The sequence below is a fragment of the Heptranchias perlo genome, chromosome 4 (genome assembly GCF_035084215.1).
Source record: "Heptranchias perlo isolate sHepPer1 chromosome 4, sHepPer1.hap1, whole genome shotgun sequence".
NCBI classification, from domain to species: domain Eukaryota; kingdom Metazoa; phylum Chordata; class Chondrichthyes; order Hexanchiformes; family Hexanchidae; genus Heptranchias; species Heptranchias perlo.
Window position 1 is genome coordinate 76,543,268 of NC_090328.1, and position 20,262 is coordinate 76,563,529.

At 43.1% G+C, this 20,262-nt stretch overlaps 1 pseudogene; it reads right to left on the bottom strand.

The window, feature by feature from the left end:
* Positions 1-3,240: 3,240 nt before the first annotated feature.
* LOC137320524 (G-protein coupled receptor 54-like) lies at positions 3,241-19,788 on the bottom strand (annotated as a pseudogene).
* Positions 19,789-20,262: the final 474 nt, after the last annotated feature.

The following is a 20,262-nucleotide window of genomic DNA, read 5'->3' on the forward strand; positions in this document are numbered from 1 at the left end:
ATTGCTGTTGTTTGAAAGGGTCCTGGGAGTTGTTGCAGACCATCACTTTCAATGTTGTTAACTACTTAGTTATATTTATGTGAGTTTAATCAATAACGGCAAGACAATACACAAGCAAAGTTCATTTATTCAAAGCATTAATACGTCAAATAAAGTAAAGTACTTACAAGCAAGCGAACTTGGATGGGAAATGATATCTTTCGAGTTATATTGATATAACAGATATTGAGCTCTATCTTCCTGGATCAATTCCAAATTCTCGTTGGAATTCTCTATTTTTTTATATCTTTCTCTTACCCCTACTACATGACAATCAGCATGCCTCTACATTACATGGTTATACCAAAAGTTAAATACAACTGCATATAAGGAGAAATGAATAAGGAACCTAGACCTTATCAATAGCGGACTGCAGCGGTTCAAGAAGGCGGCTCACCACCACCTTCTCGAGGGCAATTAGGGATGGGCAATAAATGCTGACCTCGCCAGCGACGCCCACATCCCGTGAACGAATAAAAAAAAAAGCTCAGTCAACAAGCTGAATCCCCAACTCACAAGCTCCTTTTCCATTGAACTAATAAATCACTCCTTATTTTTGTTATCTTATCGCACATTTCATTCCTGTTATATTTAATTGCTGCTGGACCATGTGAATCTATTGCTTTGATTCTGCATCTCCTCAGCACCAACCTGGTCATCCCATCCTACAATGACTTTAATTAAAAAGATAATATTTTATACAGATGTGTCCTTGTTCTCTACCAGGTGATTACTTCACACAAGCATATTAAAACTGCCTGCACTGTAAGGGTCAGTCTTAGTTTAAAAGTTCAGTGGTCACCATCTTATAATTGCAGTGTAGCTGTACAACTGCAGAATCAATTAGTTATTTTAAGACATTACAATTTAAGAATCATACTACCCTACTTAACAAACAAAGGTTAAAAGTTAACATTACTACATTACCAAATCAGCCCAAGTCAGTAGCAGAATTCTGCTGCCACTCTGATTAACCTTTCCTTGACAAATGTCAAGACACCATGAAGAAACATTAAGAACAAATAGAATGTTGGGATACAGAGCCAGAACATTGGAGTATAAGTCTGCAGAGGTTATGCTGAGGCTTTGTAATGCACTGGTTGGATTTCATTTGGAATATTATATGCAGTTCCAGTCATCACACTTTAAAAGGATCATGCATGCATTGTGAAAAAGGGTGCAGGAAAGAGCAATATGAATGATCCTGAGTGTAAAGGAGATGAACTATGAGAAAAGTTTAGAGAAGCTCAAGCATTACAGTCTAGTGAGAAGGTTAAGGGCAACCTGAACAACAACAACAACTTGCATTTATATAGTGCCTTTAACGTAATGAAACTTCCCAAGGTGCTTCACAGGAGTGATTATCAAACAAAATTTGACAAAAGGAACTATTAGGACAGGTGACCAAAAGCTTGGTCAAAGAGGTAGGTTTTAAGGAGCGTCTCAAAGGAAGAAAGAGAGGTAGAGAGACAGAGAGGTTTAGGGAGGGAATTCCAGAGCTTAGCGTCTAGGCAGCTGAAGGCACGGCCGCCAATGGTGGAGTGATTAAAATCGGGGATGCACAAGAGGCAAGAATTGGAGGAGCGCAGAGATCTCAGACGGTTGTAGGGCTGGAGGAGGTTACAGAGATAGGGAGGGGCGGGGCAAGGTATATCAATTATTCAATGGCATAGATAAAGTGAACCCAGAATATTACTTTTTCAGTCAGGCCAGTGGGACAAAAGGACATAAATTTTAATCTGCAAAAAGAAAATTTAAAATGGATCATAGAAAAAAAAACTTTACTCAAAAGATGATACTTGTTTGGAATGATTTACCAGGTAAGGTAGTGCAATTAAGACGGTAGGTGAATTCAAGATGCTAGGCTGGGAGAATTGAGGAATGAACTCGATAGGCCAAATGGGCTTTTCTTATCCTTGACTTTTTCTTATGCCCTTATGCTATTTTTCCTCAGTTATATCTTTTTTTCATCCTGCCAATTTTCTCCCCTCCCCACCTGAAGGTCATGACCTTGCTGGATAGGTTCCACAGGCAGCAGTCATTCTACAGTTCCTTGCCCAAGTGGCCATTACTGAGGATTTTCATTTCCAATGAAATTAATCGAAATGAAAATTGTGCGGTTTCTATAACAGACAGCCAATCTGCAACACGTTTCATGCCTGGGCGGCAAGTTGAAAATCGACCCCAGTTAGCCATCAGTAGAGCCAAGTTATAAGTTTCAAATTAAATGTTGATTTACTTTCTATAATTGGAGTACAGTGATTACATTGAGATAAAATTTAACTAAGCAGATTTGAGCATTTTGCGGGCTTAGTAGGCCGATTAGCGTCCACTTGGCTGAATTTATAGGCCAATGTGTTTTGGCAGGCTATTTAATCATGGAGGGCATCACAGTCAAACCGAATCCTGTCTTCCTCCAACATTCACAAACATATTTTCCAGCAGGGATCACTTGACAACAATCACAAGTAGGAATCATGGCTGATTCTTTTTCGCTACCCTAACCCAAAAATTTTGAATCCAGTTGTACTTCCCAAACTGCTGCCTTGGCTCAGGTCAGCTAACTCAGCACACTCCGGGGACCTAACCTGCAATTTTCCTGATCTGTATGGCTTAGTACCATATCAGGTGGTAGCATCAGGGAGCTCCAACTTATGGGGCATGATTTTAGCCTGGAAAAACAGGTGGGTTGGGGGGTGGAGCATTCAAAACTGCAAAAATCTAAGACCTGCCCCCAACCTGCCCATTTCTGGTTTACACTGGGGCGGGACGAGAGGCTGCGATTCCCGCGCTCTCGGGAGGCGGGTTGGGCATTAAAAGCTTTTAAGGAGGCGGTGGGCCTCCATTTTCAAAGCTTTTTTGATTTTAGCCCCAGGGAGTCGGGATTCCCGTGCCCATGACTGATCCCCCCGATGACGACTCCTCTGATGACTGACACCCCCACTCCAGAAACTGACGGCCCCCCGATGAGTGAACCCCCCCGATGACTGAACCGCCCCCACCGATGACTGACAGTCCCCCTACCGATGACTGACCCCCATCCTCGATGACTGAACTCCCCCCAATGACTGACAGCTCCCTCCACCGATGACTGACAGCCGCCCTGTGACCCCCGACGTTCCACCCCCCCGATGGACACCCCTGTAAGGATGTCTAGGAAACCCATACTTCCAGGTTTCCCAGGAATTCCACCGCCCCTGGGCTAAAATCATGCCCCTGATATTTACCTCATACATGAGAATTATCATCCTCAATTTTTGAGTGAATTAATCATATCTGAAGAATTTTATTTTTTATAAGAGCACCCCAGATTGGTGGGAGAAGGTCAGAGAATTCTTGTAATCTCACTTCTTTTTTGGGCAAATAAAAATAATTTATGAAGGAGCATCAGTAAATAACGCATTTTTTTTCGCTATGGTTTCCATTTTCCTTTTTTGTTACAAAGAGATCAGGTTCCAAATGACAGAAACTGCATCTCTGCATTCTGGGCTGGTGCACCAGTGTTTGCAACTCTCTTCTTGAACAAGAAGGGGAAAACAATTTTAAAAGATTTTCTGACGTTGGCCCCCATGAAGGCATAGACAATGGGATTAATTGAGGAATTGGAATACGACATGCAGTGCGCTCATATTTTGATCTTGTGTCATAATTTCGCCTGAAGCTGGAGTCATATGCCTGAAAAAGGATGAACAGCTGAATTGGACCTCAGCAGATTGTGAAGAGAAGGACAATCATAATCACCATCTTTGAAACCTTGGTGCGCATAGCCTTTGATCTTTCTGCCAGAAGTTGTATCTGTGAAAAGAGAGTAAGGAATCATTTGAAGATGATCTCTGATTAGACAAAGCATAAGAGAAGCATGGAGAACATGCTCTTTAATAGGAGAGAGATTGCAAACAAGTTTTTTTTTGCTGCTTTGAAAACTGGTTTTTCATAAGAGTGTTTCAGCTTGGAGTGATACTTAGAACAGCTGTGGGAAAGAGGCTGACTGTTTTAATGAAAATGTTTAATTTTCTACCTCTTATTTCTTATACTCCTCAGTTAAGATAAATCTCTTATTTAAGATAATTTTATCTTGATATATTTTTCTCATGAGATATAGAGGATAACATACAAACTGCAGTGTGGTACAAGGTTTAATGTATTGAGGACAACATGAACCATAAGAGGGAAACTTGAGCAATTTATCAACAACTACCTCAATCTAGAGATATGTATCTGCCTCAAAGTACAATATACTGCTCTTTCTAATGTATATAAGATGTCTAGGGTTCAAACTGCATCCCCAGGACCTGAACACATAATCTGGCACCTTGTGGTCAATTTTAACTGTTCCTGCCAAGCGAGAAACAGGCAGCAGCGGATCAGCCGCCCATTTTACACCCTGCCCAATTTGCCTTTCCAGTTAAAATCGATCCTTTTAGTTCACTACTGAGGGAGTACTGTATTGTATGAGGTGCCATCTTTCAGGTGATACTTTTAACCAAGGCCTTACGTATACTCAAACAAGAAATTCATTGGATGAGAACCTCTTTGAGACGTGATAAGGTGATATATAAATGCAATTTCAAACAACTTATTTTAATTTATGTATAATTATATAGTTGCTCCTAATGAGCTTAATGCATTCTTATGCTTTCCATGTGTTTTAATCTTCTATTTATTGTACCTTTCGTGTGAAATTGTTATGCAATATCCACAAAGTCCCTACTTTGGGGTCAGCAAAGTTTTGAACACTTTTTTGGAACCCACACCTTGGGCATAATTTTAACTTGGAGCCGGGAACCCAGCCCTACTTACTCGCGTGGGGATCCCGGAAGCCAAATGAGTGCGTTGCAATCTGCAGGGTTATCCAGCGTTGGGATGGAGAGGGGGTCACCCAGCATCGGGATCGGGGAATCCAGCATCAGGGATCGGGGGGGGTCCAGCATCGGGGTGGGGGGAGTAGGCCGATCACGGGGTCATGTCGCGCCAGGTGAGCTTGTTGGGCCTAGAAGAAACACTCATGTTCCTCCGTGCCCACAAGCAATGCAGTAAAGTCACTCACCTCATGGATCCGGCCCTTCTTTCACCTGACGTAAATTGAAGCGATGGAAATTCCGAACAGGTAAGGGGTTAAATTCATTTTACTTTTGCAATGCACAAAAAATTAAGTACCTCAACTATTTCAATGAGGCATATTGCCCCTTTAAGTACCGGCCCGCCAGCTTTAATTGGGGGGCAGGACTTCCGAGTGTCTATTGTGTGCAGATATCCAAATGCGCCTGGGTCAAACCCGGAAGTGGGCACGTTGGAGCCGGGATGCGGTCCCACTCCAAAAAGTTGTTATTTTAACCTTCCACCTGCCCCCAACTGACCAGTTAAAATTACCCCCCTTAATTCATTTCCTGCTGAATGTACTCCCTTGAAATTAACACGTTACCTGACAACCTCAATCCTGAATTAATGGCTACTCTCAAACCTGAGACAGTTCATATGTTGGTTCATCTTAAGTTTTGTGAATAAATTTTATGCCCATACCTTAATTTAGGACCACAAAGTTCATTCAAAACTCCAATTTCACAAGTTAATAAAACATATTCATACTGACCTGACGTTGTTGATCAACCATTAATAGAAATAAATAGCTAAGCCATTTACTTTCAAATAAATAACAATGTAACTAAAAGCACAAAAATAAATATCAGTTTCTGATTTCAACAAACAAATAAATAACTACTTGTACAAGAATACAATGTTAAACAATCAGGAGATCTGCAAGAATAAATGTCACTGGTAAATTTGTTCACAACTGCTGTCCACCAGGAATGAGAAAAGAATCAACTTCATTGAAGTGACTGATTTTCTTTTCAAGGAGCCGGTTGTCTTTTCCAAATCACTCTTACTGTTGTGTGGATGTGAGTGTGTGAGTAGTCCCAGTATGAGAAACTGTACCCTTGTTCTGCACCTTCACGCTCATCACACTCAGTGGGCAGAATTTTTACTCTGAGCCAGGAACTCAGCGGGTAGGTAGATGTTCGCGTGGTGAACCCAGAAGTCAAGTGAGTGCGTCGCAATCTGCGATCACAACTCATTTGAAGGTATTATTTTTGCTTCTGGAATTCCCGCGCGACAGCTGGCTGTCTGTTGGGAGGGAAAGGAGCTTCAGAGAGGAGGGAGGGAGAGATCATGGGCCATGGATGACATGGTGGGGGGTGGGGGGTGTGTGGAGGGTATCGGGGGTGGGAGGGGAGGCTATGAGAAGATCGGGGAGGGAGACTTGGAAAAGATTGGGGGGAGGGAGACTTGGAAAAGATTGGGAGGAGGAACGTGGAGAAGATCAGGCGGTGGGGGGGGGCCTTGGAGAAGATGCGGGGGTCCTTGGAGAGGATCAGTGGGGGGCCTTGGAGAAGATCGGGGTGGGGGGGGGGGCCTTGGAGAAGATCAGAGGGAGCCTTGGGGAAGATCCGGGGGGGCCTTGGAGAAGATCGGGGGGGCGCGATCATGCCAGGTGAGCTTGTTGGGCCTGGATGAAGCACTCCTGCTCCTCCTGGCCCACATGGATCCAGCCCCTCTCACCTACTTTCACCTGGCAAGAATCAGAAGCCATGGGAAACCCATACAGGTGAGCTTAAATTCCTTTCAGCTTAGAATCCACAAAATATTAAGTACTTCAACTATTTCAATGAGTTACATTGCCCTTTTAACAATCCGCTCGATGGCATTAAATGGGGACGGGACTTCCAGGTTTTGGATGCCCGTGGGTTAAACCCAGAATTGGACACATTGGAGATGGGGTGCAGTCCCATTTCAAAAAACTGTTTTTTTTAACCTCCTACCCGCCCCCAACCCATCCGTTCTTTGGGGTTAAAATGACCCCCAGTATCTCCTACATATTGCAGTTGTTAATTTCCAGCAGGATCATAGCAGTTCCTGGTACCATGACTTGGGGCAGAACCATACTTTCACACTGCTTGTTTGAAAATTCTTCCTGCAATAAACATTTCTCTCTTTCTCCCATTATCTGGTATTAGTTGGACCCTGACTATCCTGCAGTGCTCTAGATTTACCTTTTCTATTCTATTTAGTAACTATATAACTATAAGGTCCCTCTCATTCAAATCTTTTCAAGGCTGAAGAGTCCAAATTGTACCACCCTATCCTCATAACTCATAATATTCTGGCATTTAGCATCTGTCTTGTGGCCCTTCTCTGCACCACTTCCAAGGCATGAATATTTCCCTTGTGACTTGATGACCAGAATTAAACATCGTCCTCAAGGTATGGTCTTAGCAGATCACTATACAGTTTTAGCATGATGGCCTCTGATGTGCAAACCTCCAAATTCAGGGCTGTATCTGTTGATGGTGCAGGCAAACATGTTGGCAATGGAGAGAACTGACCTCACCAGAAATTGTGAGGCTAGCCCTCCCCCTGATTGTAATAAGCTTCCAGAGTCTGGAAAATGAGCTCTGGGAGCAGGGCTACAAGCACGATTGGCTTGGAGGTAGGAATTTCAGCAAGACAGCAGCTCTGAAAGAGCTGCTGGTCATCTTTAAAGGGGAGTGCTTCTGGATACATTTAGTAAAGAAATTTTGGCCAAGGCTACAAATGTGAGAGAACTGCCACCTTTCAACAAAGAAGGGTGGCAGTCTTTGGACCCTCCGGTGAGAGCAGAAATGCAAGCTAAATGGATAGAAGTAGCAGAGATAGTTTCCTAGCACGTAATCTAGACAGCCATTCCAGTGTAGAACTAAGCAAATGCTATATTGTTGGAGTTGTCATCTTTTAGATGCAACATTAAACCAAGGTGAACATAAAAGGCACTAGGTGAAGAAGATCAGGAAGTTCTCCTAGTGTCTTGGTCAACATCCCTCCTTAATCAACACAACCAAAAACAAAACATTAACTGACCATTGACCTCATTTGCTATTTGTGGAACATTATTGTGTACACATTTGCTGCCACATTTTCCTATATAACAACAGTGACTATACTTCAAAAAGTAATTAATTGGATGTGAAGCGCTTTGAGATGTTCTGAGGATCTAATTAGGTGCTATATAAATACAGGCTCTTTCATTCTTCGCACTTTGACTTTGGTGTTAGCCTGCACTATGGTCTCTCAACTGGAAAAAAAGTCAACTTCCACTAAATTGATGACTCAAAGGTACTGAATTATGAATGCATCTGAGTAAACAGAAATCAAATTATCAAATGACACTCGAGAGACGAAAACATTTCCCAGTTCCCCCAGAAGGCTGCGGGATAAAAACCCCAGCTGGTGTAGCGCTAAGCCATACAGGCCTAGAGGTTCCAGATTCCATTCCCAGGTGCAATCTCAGCTGCAACAGCGGCCCTGGTGCTGCAGTCTCAGCACTCCTGAGGTAGAGAGGGGAAAATAATTCAGTTCGGGCTTCCACTTTTGATTGAAAGTGTGCATGAAAATCAGGTGAGGACAGGCTTGATGATGGCCCCCTTTACAGTTAAATATCCAACTAATATCAACTGCCTTGGCTTACACAAGAGTGGGCACTTGGGTAAGATGATAAAGAGCTGCTTTCAAGAGTGGGGAGAGAAAAAGGGGAGGCAATTAGTGGAATTTTAAATATATATATATATATTATATATTCTTACCTGGTAGTTATTGTCCATTTGTTCTACCACAGGTCTGCTCATTCTTTTCAACATGAAGGCATAGCAGACACAAATTGTGATGAGGGGTAACAGATACACAGCCAAAAATGTGTAGAGAATATAGGCCTGTTGGTCATGGACTGATGGAAATGACTCTGTACAGTAGATCTGTAGTCCATACCAATAGCCTGTATCCAGTTTTTGGAACATTGCAACAGGAATGGATAGAACAAGTGATCCTTCAAGTGCATGCAAAAGAATTGTTGAATTACTTTTCAGACTGCACAGAATACTATAGACTTTGAACATTACATTTGTTGACCATGAAAACAAACTGAATTATACATATTTTCCACTGTTCTTTAATGACAACAGCAAAGATGGATGTTAAAACTGGCAGAACATTGGGAATAAGCTGAAACCACCATTCCATTACTACTACTAGACTTGTATTTATATAGCCTCTTTAACAAACAAAATGTCCCAATAGACTTTACACGGAATAATATGTTGAATCTATGTAACTTAAGAAATTGCATTCTAGCTATCAATTCAAGGAGAAGTTGGGGTAAATTTCGTCTTCAGGGCATGGGTGGTAATCTGGCGGAGTGGATCGGTCACCCGTTATAGAACCCGTCTGATTAGAATTAAAATCGGGCGGATTCTCTAATGGGTGGGCAATCCGCTCCACCAGAATACCCCCTATAATGTGGTTAAGATGAAAAATGTAACCCATTGTATCAAACCTCATTAACTGAAGTATTTCTTAAAAATGGACATCATCTAATTGTTGGAAAGGATACCACTTATTTATGTCTCAAATAATCATTTCCTCCATTATTCACTAAGAATGTACGTAATTTCTGACTAATTGGATGATTCAGTTCTTGCTTGGTAATAACAGTGAGCAAAGTAATTACAGTATTCAATAAAAATTAAAAGTTTCTCATAGGGAACAATTAAGAATGCTGGATCTTCAACATAACCTATAAAACTACACAAAGCAGGTAAGAAAAATACATTTGAAAGAAATGGAATTGCATACAATATAATAATCAGGCAGACAATGAAAAGGGTGACCGTGATTGGTAAGGGGAATGGAGAGAGTCATGAGAGGGAGGAGAAAAATGAGCTGCAGACAAATATATTATGTACATTGAGAGAGTCTTACCTATCCAAATGCCCACACTGATTGCCATAGCAACTCTGGGTGTACGGTGACGGAGTGACTGCAGTGGGTATACGGTGGCATAGCAGCGATCGACACTCATGGCAATGAGAGTGATGCACGTGGCCTGAACAGTAACCTGGAAAGATGTGAAAGGAAGAGAAAGAGATTGGAATTAACAACTAACTAGGAGATCTCAAGTAATATGTATGATATAGTGTAAACGGTGAGTGGACTGAAGATTCAAAAGGTACTTTAGCTGAAGGTGGCGCTGTAAACATGCTATTAAGCGACCAATTGATTGCAATGGGGCTGGTCATAACTTTACGTGACACAAAGAAATCCCAACACTCAGCCTATTAGGTAAAAATATTCTCCCCACCACTAAGCAAAATCTCAGCCCTAAACCTCCCACCCCCCCACCCTGTATACTCCCCCCATTAAGCAACATTTCGCCCTCGAGAATCCCCTTCCTCACAGTGAACAAGTTTATGACCCTTAATGTCCCCCACCCGCCCGCCCCAGCAAAAACAATTTACATTTTATATAGCAGGGTCTTATAGGAGGAGAGGAAGGTGGGAGGTGGAGGGGTTTAGGCAGGGAATTCCAGAGCATGAATTCTCGGCGGCTGAAGGCATAGCCACCAATATTCGGATGATGGGAGGGGTGATGCTCAAGAGGTCAGAGTTCGGGAGGGGGTTGTAGTGCTGCAGGAGGAGTCAGAGATAGGGAGGGGCGAGGCCATGAAGAGACTTAAACGCAATGATGGGCATTTTAATTTTGAGGCATTGGTGGACTCGGAGCCAATGTAGATCAGTGAGGACAGAAGTGATGGGTTACCGGAACTTCGTGCGGGATAGGGTATTGGCAATAGAGTTTTGGATGAGCTGAAGATACAGAGGGTGCAGGATGGTAGGCCGGCCAGGAAAGCATTGGCAGAGTCAAGCCTGGAGGTGACAAAGGCATAGATGAGGGTTTCTGCATGAAATGGATTGAGATAGGCACAGAGGAATGCGATGTTATGAAGGTGGAAGTAGGCGGTCTTTCTGGTGGAGAGGATATGGGGTCAGAAGCTCAGCTTGGGGTCAAATAGAATCCCAAGGTTGCAAACAATCTGTTTCAGCTTAACACAGTGGCCAGGGAGGAGGAATGGAATCGGAGGCAAGAGTATGGAGTTTGTGGCGAAGACTGAAGACAATGGCTTTGATCTTCCCAGTGTTTAGTTGGAGAAAATTGTGGCTCATTAAAGACTAGGGGCATGATTTTAACTTGGAGCCGGGAGCCCAGCCCATCTCTAAATATTTACGTGGGGAGCCCGGAAGCCAAAGTACGTCACAATCTACGATCGCAACTCAATTGAAGGTTAGTATTTGTGCTTCCGGGTTTCCCATGCGCCAGGCAGCCAAATTGACGCGCTGGCTGCTTGTCGGGAGGGAAATGATCTGCGAATCTGAGAGTGGAAGCGGGAGGGAGAGAGAGATTGTGAGCCCTGGAACAAATCGGGGGAGGGGAAGGGAGATGGGTGCACATAGATGACAATGGGGGATCCAGCCAGCAACTGGATCAGGGGGTCCAGCATTGGGATTGGGGGAGTCCAGCATCAGAGAGGGGGTGGGTCCAGCATCAGGGGGGGGGGTTCAGTTCTAACATTGGGGGGGCAGGTCCAGTATCGGGGGGAGGCCAGCATCGAGGGACGGGTCCAACATTGGGGAGGCGGGAGCCAGCACGGAGGGGGGGAGCCAGCATCGAGGGGGGGTGGGTCCAGCATTGGGGGGGTGGGTGGGGTCCAGCATTGGAGTGGGGAAATTGGACAATCGTGGGGTCATGTAGCGACAAGTGAGCTTGTTGGGCCTGGATGAAGCACTCCTGCTGAACCTGGCCCACAAGCAGTGCAATAAAAGCACTCACCTCATGGATCTGGCCCTTCCCACCCGCTGTTACCCAATGTGAATCAGAAGCGATGAGAAACCCAAACAGGTAAGATTAAATTCATTTTACTTTTGTAATACACAAAAAATTAAGTACCTCAACTATCTCACTGAGGTACATTGCCCCTTTAAGTATTGGCCCGCTGGCTTTAAGTGGGGGTGGGACATTCCAGGTGTCTGTTGTGCGCGCGCATCCAAACGCGCCTGTGTCAAACCCAAAAGTGTGCGCATTGGAGCCGGGATGCGGTCCCACTCCAAAAAGCTATTATTATAACCTCCCAACCTGCCCGTTCTTGGGGGTTAAGATTACCACCTAGATGTCTGACAAGCAGTCTGACAGCACAGAGACAGTAGAGCAGTTGAGTGGTGGCGAAGTGGTAGAGCTGGGTGTCATTAATGTATATGTGGAAGCTGCCCCCTTGTCAGCGGACGATGTTGCTGAGGGTCAGCATGGAGATGAGGAAGAGGAGGAGCTAAGGACGGATCCTTGAGATACTCCGGAGGTAACAGATAGGGGCCAGGAAGAAAAGCCATTGCTGGAGATGCATTTGCCGCAATCTGATACTAAGGTTGGAACCAAACAAGGTTGACAATGGAAGAGAGGTATTGGAGAAGGATGGTGTGATTGACCATGTCAAAGGTTGCAGAGTTGAGGAGGACGAGAAGGGATAATGCAGTATGGTCACAGTCATGGAGGATGTAATTTGTGACTTTGGTCAGGGCCCTTTCAATGATGTGGATGAGGTACAAAACCTGATTAAGCAAGATTTTGCCTCCCCGCCCTCCCAACTCTCAGCAAGATTTTGACCCTCAATCCCCCCAAGTAAGATTTCAGCTCGCTGCCCCCATCAAACTGAGGGGCTACTGAGGAACAGGAATTTAACCCATTGTGCCCCTTCCCATACTGCCCGTATTTCTCCTCCCTTGATGGCTTGCTGTTCTTGCCTCATTCCCCCTGCCCCTACTGATCTGAATTCCCCTTCTTCAGCAGTCCCTTCCTCCCCCTCCCCCTCCTCCTCCCCATTGCCTTCCTCTGTCCCTTCTTCTCCCTTCTCTTCCATTGTCTTCTCCCTCTCTGCTCCCTGCTCTTTTTTTATTCATTCATGGGATGTGTGCATCGCTGGCAAGACCAGCATTTATTGCCCATCCCTAATTGTCCTTGAGAAGGTGGTGGTGAGCCGCATTCTTGAACTACTGCGGTTCCGTGTGGTGAAGGTTCTCCCATAGTGCTGTTAGGTAGGAAGTTCCAGGATTTTGACCCAGCGACAATGAAGGAGCGGTGATATATTTCCAAGTCAGGATGGTGTGTGACTTTGAGGGGAACGTGCAGGTGCTGTTGTTCCCTTGCGCCTGCTGCCCTTGTCCTTCTAGGTGGTAGAGGTCGTGGGTTTGGAAGGTGCTGTTGGAGAAGCCTTGGTGAGTTGCTGCAGTGCATCTTGTAGATGGTACACACTGCAGCCACAGTGCACTGGTGGTGGAGGGAGTGAATGTTTAAGGTGGTGGATGTGGTGCCAATCAAGCAGGCTGCTTTGTCCTGGATGGTGTGGAGCTTCTTGAGTGTTGTTGGAGCTGCACTCATCCAGGCAAGTGGAGAGTATTCCATCACACTCCTGATTTGTGCCTTCTTCTTTCCTCTCTTTCTTTCTTCCTCTCTCTTTGCCCACCCTTCTTTCCCCGACTCTCCTGTCTCCCATCCTGTCCCGCATTTCTCTTCCCCGCCTACCCCTCCTCTTCCCTCTCCCTGCTCCGCTACATTGGTTCAATTATCCCCCATCCTCTAACCCTACTTGACCTGAAAAATTCTAATTGGTCTTGACTACACCCGTGCAATGCCATGGAAGATAGATTGGAATTTGTAAAAGATTTAAATAGTCACATATGCATCAAGAGTCGCCATGCACCTAGGATAAAACACTTCAGTGACGTGGACAGACTAGAGAATCTGGGGTTGTTCTCCTTAGAGCAGAGAAAGATAAGGGGAGATTTGATAGAGGTGTTCAAATCATGAAGGGTTTTGATAGTGTAAATAAGAAGAAACTGTTTGCAATTGCAGAAGGGTCGGTAATCAGGGGAAACAGATTTAAGGTAATTGGCAAAAGAGCCAGAGGCAACATGAGGAAAAACATTTTTATGTAGTGAGTTGTTATGATCTGGAATGCACTGCCTGAAAGGGTGGTGGAAGCAGATTCAATGTTAACTTTCAAAAGGGAATTGGATAAATACTTGAAGTGGAAAAATTTACAGGCCTATGGGGAAAGAGCAGGGGAGTGGGACTAAATTGAATACAGGAGTTGGGATGTCTTGTTGAAGTTATACAAGACATTAGTAAGGCCACACTTGGAATACTGTGTACAGTTCTGGTCACCCTATTATAGAAAGGATATTATTAAACTAGAAAGAGTGCAGAAAAGATTTACTAGGATGCTACCGGGACTTGATGGTTTGACTTATAGGGAGAGGTTAGATAGACTGAGACTTTTTTCCCTGGAGAGTAGGAGGTTCAGGGGTGATCTTATAGAAGTCTATAAAATAATGAGGGGCATAGATAAGGTAGATAGTCAAAATCTTTTCCCAAAGGTAGGAGAGTCTATAACGAGGGGACATAGATTTAAGGTGAGAGGGGAGAGATACAAAAGGGTCCAGAGGGGCAATTTTTTCACTCAAAGGGTGGTGAGTATCTGGAACGAGCTGCCAGAGGCAGTAGTAGAGGCGGGTACAATTTTGTCTTTTAAAAAGCATTTGGACAGTTACATGGGTAAGATGGGTATAGAGGGATATGGGCCAAGTGCAGGCAATTGGGACTAGCTTAGTGGTATAAACTGGGCAACATGGACATGTTGGGCCGAAGGGCCTGTTTCCATGTTGTAAACTTCTATGATTCTATAAATGGATAGCTCTTTCAAAGAGCCGGCACAGGCACGATGGGCCAAATGGCCTCCTTCGGTGCTGTATCATTCTATGATCCTAGTGTTAGGTAAGTTCTGATCACTGGTCCTTATTTTCCTTTTAGCGTACTATATTGAATCAAACATGAAATTACCCAAATTAAGCTATTTTGGCATTTATTTTGTAGCTTTCCCTTTAATGAGGTGCTCTATCGAGTTCAGGAATTCAGGTAAGTGGCTTATATCTGTGCAATATTTAATTAGAACAATTATATATAAATGTGTGCAAGTCCCAATCCAGGAATTGAGCACATAAACTAGGGTGATATGGCAGTGCAGTACTAACAGAGTGCACCTCTGTTGGGGGTGCCATTCTTCAGATATGCATTAAGCCATGGCCCTGTCTGTTTGTTCCTGTGGTCCAGATGAATATTAAAGATCCCTGGCCGTATTCAAAGAATGAGTTGCAAGGGAAAGCCCAGCAGTTTAGGATTTTAATGTTGACTCAACCTTTGTGACTTTAATCAGTGGAGTCAATAAAAGGGAACCTCAGGGGATCATTTCTCCTACCTCAGTCAATTGAATTTCAGGTGAGGATTCTTTTTATTTGCCCCATGTTAAAATGGGTCAGCAATTGAGAATGATGCTCGGAGAAATTACAACATCCAAATCCCATTGAAAAGCTATCATCATTCACATGTCTGTAAAGATACTGGCTGATAAATGTGGATTAGACAGAAGCAACCAGTGATGATGTCATTAAAATTGTAAAATAGTAACATTTGAAGTTAACATTTTTAAACCTATGTCAAATTTATCTGCCCATTTGTCCCAACTCTATGTAGAATTTACATTTCATATTACAAATAGCTAAAAAGTTTGACCTGAAAAATATTGGCAAGATTTTTTTTCTTTTTTCTATTTCCTCCTACTGTGCTCCTTCTGCAGACTCTGGACTGAGCAGGCAATTCACAACCTTCCAAGCAATCTTCCAATGTGGCTCTCTAACTTGACCCTGAGAGGTGAGCAAGAGCAGCCTGGGGACTCAACTGACACTTTTTCTTTCCATAGTCTGTTCCAGATGCGTATTTGCTTTAATTAAAGATATGATTAGAAATTTGCATTTCTCATAAACTTCATGTTAATAATCTAACATAAGTCAGATCCTAGACAATGACCTGTTGAAGATAGTTGATAAATTTGCACACAAAGTCTCCAAAGATCCAGCTGGGCAGTGGGCGGTGAAAGGAACGCAGCAGATCAAAAAAATTACATCAGTGGTGGCCAGATTCGCTGAAAAATTCAAAATAAATTGTGTTGTGGTATCTTTATATATTAATTACACAAGATTTATCTTTCATCCCTCGCAAAAACATAGTAAATATCTTTTCAATCAGCCTTTGTTCATTTCATACCATCCCAGATGAACTCATTAGTCCCTGAAGATTTAGTCCCGAGAATGTTGCCAATTTAAAAGCCAGCAGAAGTCTGGAAAGAGCATTTCTGGTTTATGTTTGAATCGGTGAAATTGGCAAGAAATATCATTCACAAAGGGAGGGGTGAAGGAATGAAGGGAGAATCCTCCAGTTCCTTGGGCTTCAAACTCACCTGCACAAATATTGGGCCGGGGGCAGGCAGGGATGGAAAGAGAATAGAAACAAACTTTCACTTTAAAAATCTTCTCAGGAAAAGCCAGATGTGAAGTCATCTGCATTTATGAATCAGTACACCAAGTATCCTTTTCCACAACTCACCTGTAAAACAGTATTTTCTACAAATGATTTCTAAAACATTTCTTTTGAATGCAGCGGTGGGCAAATGTAAGGAAGTTAATAGAAATTACAATACAGAAGGAGGCCTTTCGCCCACTGCTTGTGCCAATGCTAGCTCTTCAGCTGGAGCCATCTACTTTAATCCCTTTTCCTTGCAGTTTCCTCATATCCTTTTATATTCATCCTTTCAAATACCTAATCCAGCTCCCTTTTAAGTGATGTAATAGTCTCTGCCTCAATAGCCACATGTGGTAAAGTATTCGATGTTATGATAACCCTCTGTGAAAAAATGTTTTCTAAATCCCCCTTTCATTCTTCTAGCAATAATACTCAGTTTATGGGCCCCTTACTATCAATTCACCAACCAGTGGCAACAAGTTTTCACTATTTCTCAAAGCCTTTCATTATTCTGAACACCTCCATTAGATCATTCCCTTAATCTTCCCTGTTCCAGTGAAAAAGGCCCCAATTATTCAGGTCTTTCTTCATAACTGTAATCATTCATTCCTAATATCATTCCACTGTATATTCCATGTTCCCTTTCTATAGCTGTAATATTCTTCTTAGAATGCTGTGTCCCTAATGCAGGTAATACTCCAACTGTGGCCTAACCAATGTCTTGCAACAAGTGCAACAATACTGCCTTGCTCTTATACATTGCCCCTATATATAAAATACAGAAATTTATATGCAATTTTACAGCCTTTTTTAAATCTATCTTTAAAGATCAGGCCAAAAAACCTTGGCTCTTACTGTGCACTACTACCATACTTTGATGGGAGTTTAGCAGCAGAGTCATAAACTAGGCGAGGACCTAGATACATCAAGTCTCAATTTAGCATGGGAGTTTCCAATAACCTTCCTTGGGGGCACTTGTTCCTCACTAGGCCACTGATGTTGAGAGATTGGGGCTAGGCGTGGGGACTCCTTACACTGAGAGTTCCTGTATTCTAGGCCTCTCAGAGCCAGTGCTCCAAGAAAAAGGAAGTATACTGACCTCTTCAATGGTAGTTGTGGGGCCCAGTCCTGGGCTGTGGCTTGAACACCTAAAGATTTGGCAGGTAAAGGCTTGTTTTCTATTTTTATCAGTCCTCTTACAAAAGGGGGATGGGGGGCATAAAACCTGAGTGCCCGTCGTGTGTATAACAATAATGGGGCATCCCCTTGACCCAGTATATTCTGGCAGTGTTGGCAGCAGAAATTCACAACCGACATGATTCAGTCAATAGCCATGACCACACCCCAAGGATTTTCAGGGCTACTTATATTTATCCTTAGACCACTCTGTTTCTCTATTCTGTGAAAAGTCTTATTGTTTAGCATATGCTTTCTTGCACTGTTCTTTCTCCAAAATGTAATACTTCACATTTCTCTGCATTGAAGTTGGAGTTTGTTTAAGAAATGTACCATTTTTTGTTGATATCAATCATTATGTAGCAGTGAAAGGAGATTAACCGATCAAGTCCATTGCAAATCAGAACTAAACAAGTTAGATTGAAAGCTCTGGTTACTTTTTATTTAGAAAAAAAGGAAGTTCTGGTCATTTTATGTTGTATCCTGTCCATGCACCTCCTCAGTGGAAGTGTTTGATTTGAGGCAAGCCCCTTTGATGTGGAGTTTTTCCCTGCTAAATACTCCCAAGCCCTTCCAGATTGTGAAAAACCAGTTGCATTCTTCACATAACCATATTTAATTTGTGGATCCTTAGATTTCTTTTGCCCGGTGCTACAGTGTAAATTACTCTTCTGTACAAACTAAACATTAAAACATCTGCTAGAAACGCACACCAATCTATATAATGAGAAAAAAACAATCTGAAAGGCAATTATGGAGAAAGAAAGGAACCTGTCATATAGATAATTAATCACACAAATAGAATATTCTTGTTTTCCTGCATTATTTTGCATTATACTGACCAAGTTAGACACACTGGTTATGTGTTAATCGGCTTTAACTTCTTGTCATTGTACTGGCACCAAAAGGGTCATTATAAACTCAAAAACAACATTTACTTCGGATCGTGAGATTATCTACTCCCTTTTTTGCTACCTAAGCTCTAAAATTCACAAAGCCATTGAGGGCCAGAATTTGCTGTAGCGGGGCATCTAACGCCGTCTGCCATTAGTTCGACTTGCGCCTGCGCCCTTCAGCTCAAAACATTTTTGCCCACAAAGTTGCTGAAAGTGCGAGCTGATAACGGCGCAGGGAGGGGAACAGGGCATCTGGGACCTGAGTGAACAGGGCAACCAACAGGGTGTCTCCTTAACCAAATCAGGATAAGGATTGGGAAATACATAGGATGGACTGAGAAGGAGGGTGAATTAAAGCGGGGGAATTCAATGTCAAATCGGTACAGAAAGAGAAATAAGGAGAGGGAAAGATTGGATTAAGAGAGAGAAAAAAAGACAGAAAGGAAAAGTAAGAGAAAAAGTAAAACTTGACATTTTTAAAATCTCCCTGAAAAATTCAAAACCTGACCTGAAAGAATGAAACTCCAAACTTGTAGGTTAATTTTAAGTGCCAGAGAGGTTGATTGGCAGTCAAAGACTTAACTTTGAGTTTAATGGGCAAATACAGCAACTTCCTAAAAAAAAAGGGGAGGCTAAGGGCGAGATGCCATTTTCGCAAAGCAAAGGCCCAGGAGTACAACCAGGACAGTAACTTTTAAATGTTCACAATTAACCCTGCATCTGTTACTCTCCTGAAGTTGCTGTACCATTTAAGCATAAATAACTGCGAGTGCCATTAGCCTCACGGTTATTTTGGCAGCAAATTCTGGTCCATCATTTTTTTTCTTTCTACGTCCGTAGTAAACCGGCGAGAGCAAGAGATCGATCAGCTGCTAGGCTGATGTTCTGCAACGAATCTGCATTGCCATCTCTCCCCACCATGCACACCTCGCATCACTTACTCCTAAAGGAGCGTAACCACAAGGTTACCTCCCAATAAAAAAAAAGAACAAGTTTTATTTCAGCTGTCCTAATAATAGGATATATTCCTCCGGTAGTTTATTAATTAATAGTCAATGACCATAAACTATACCTAGGCTCTCAAAATATCCTTTATATCTGTCTGTGCCTTCCAATCTACCCGTCTCTATCGGTCTTCTTTCTATCTATCTATCTCCCTCTCTTTTTTTTCTAACATCCCTTTTAGAATCCAGAGAATATACAGAGGGAAGTTACCTATATAAAAGTTTCTGACTGTCCACATCTGCCTGTGTTTTGTGATCACGTAGATGACCAGAATGTTTCCCATCAGTCCCACCAACATGATGAGAGCGAAAAGAGGTACCAGCCAGGCGTCCACCAGCAGCGGTGGGCTCTGATAATCCGTCCCGTCCCCGGGCAGGATACCGATCGAGAGCCATTCAGAGCCGGTGTGATGCTGGCAATGTCAGAGCGCGAATCCGACAGAAACCGGCCGCTTCATCGGGTAAGATCCGCGTGTATCTTCGGAATCAAGTGAGGGAGATGTGATGTCCAGTTAACAAGGAGATGGGGTTGAATTGCGAATATGTGGATGTTCACGGAGCAGAGCCTTCTTGTACCACGGTTGGCAGCAATTTCAGATCGGTTTATTTGAAATCATCTGTCGATCACGCAACCGAACAACTTTCATTTCACATACCTTTGGTGTGAATTTCAAAGTTAGCTCTTTACACTTTCCACCATCTCGCTTCAGGAAGAGTTACAGTTCCAACACTCAGAAACCACCTTTTCTTTCTTGGCACTTTCACACTGTCACTTTCCGATACGATTATTTCTCCAGTTAAAACTATCAGGTCGATATTTTAAAACATACCTGCTGGGTTGACATCCTGTGGCGTGACCTTCAGCACAGACATATAGATAA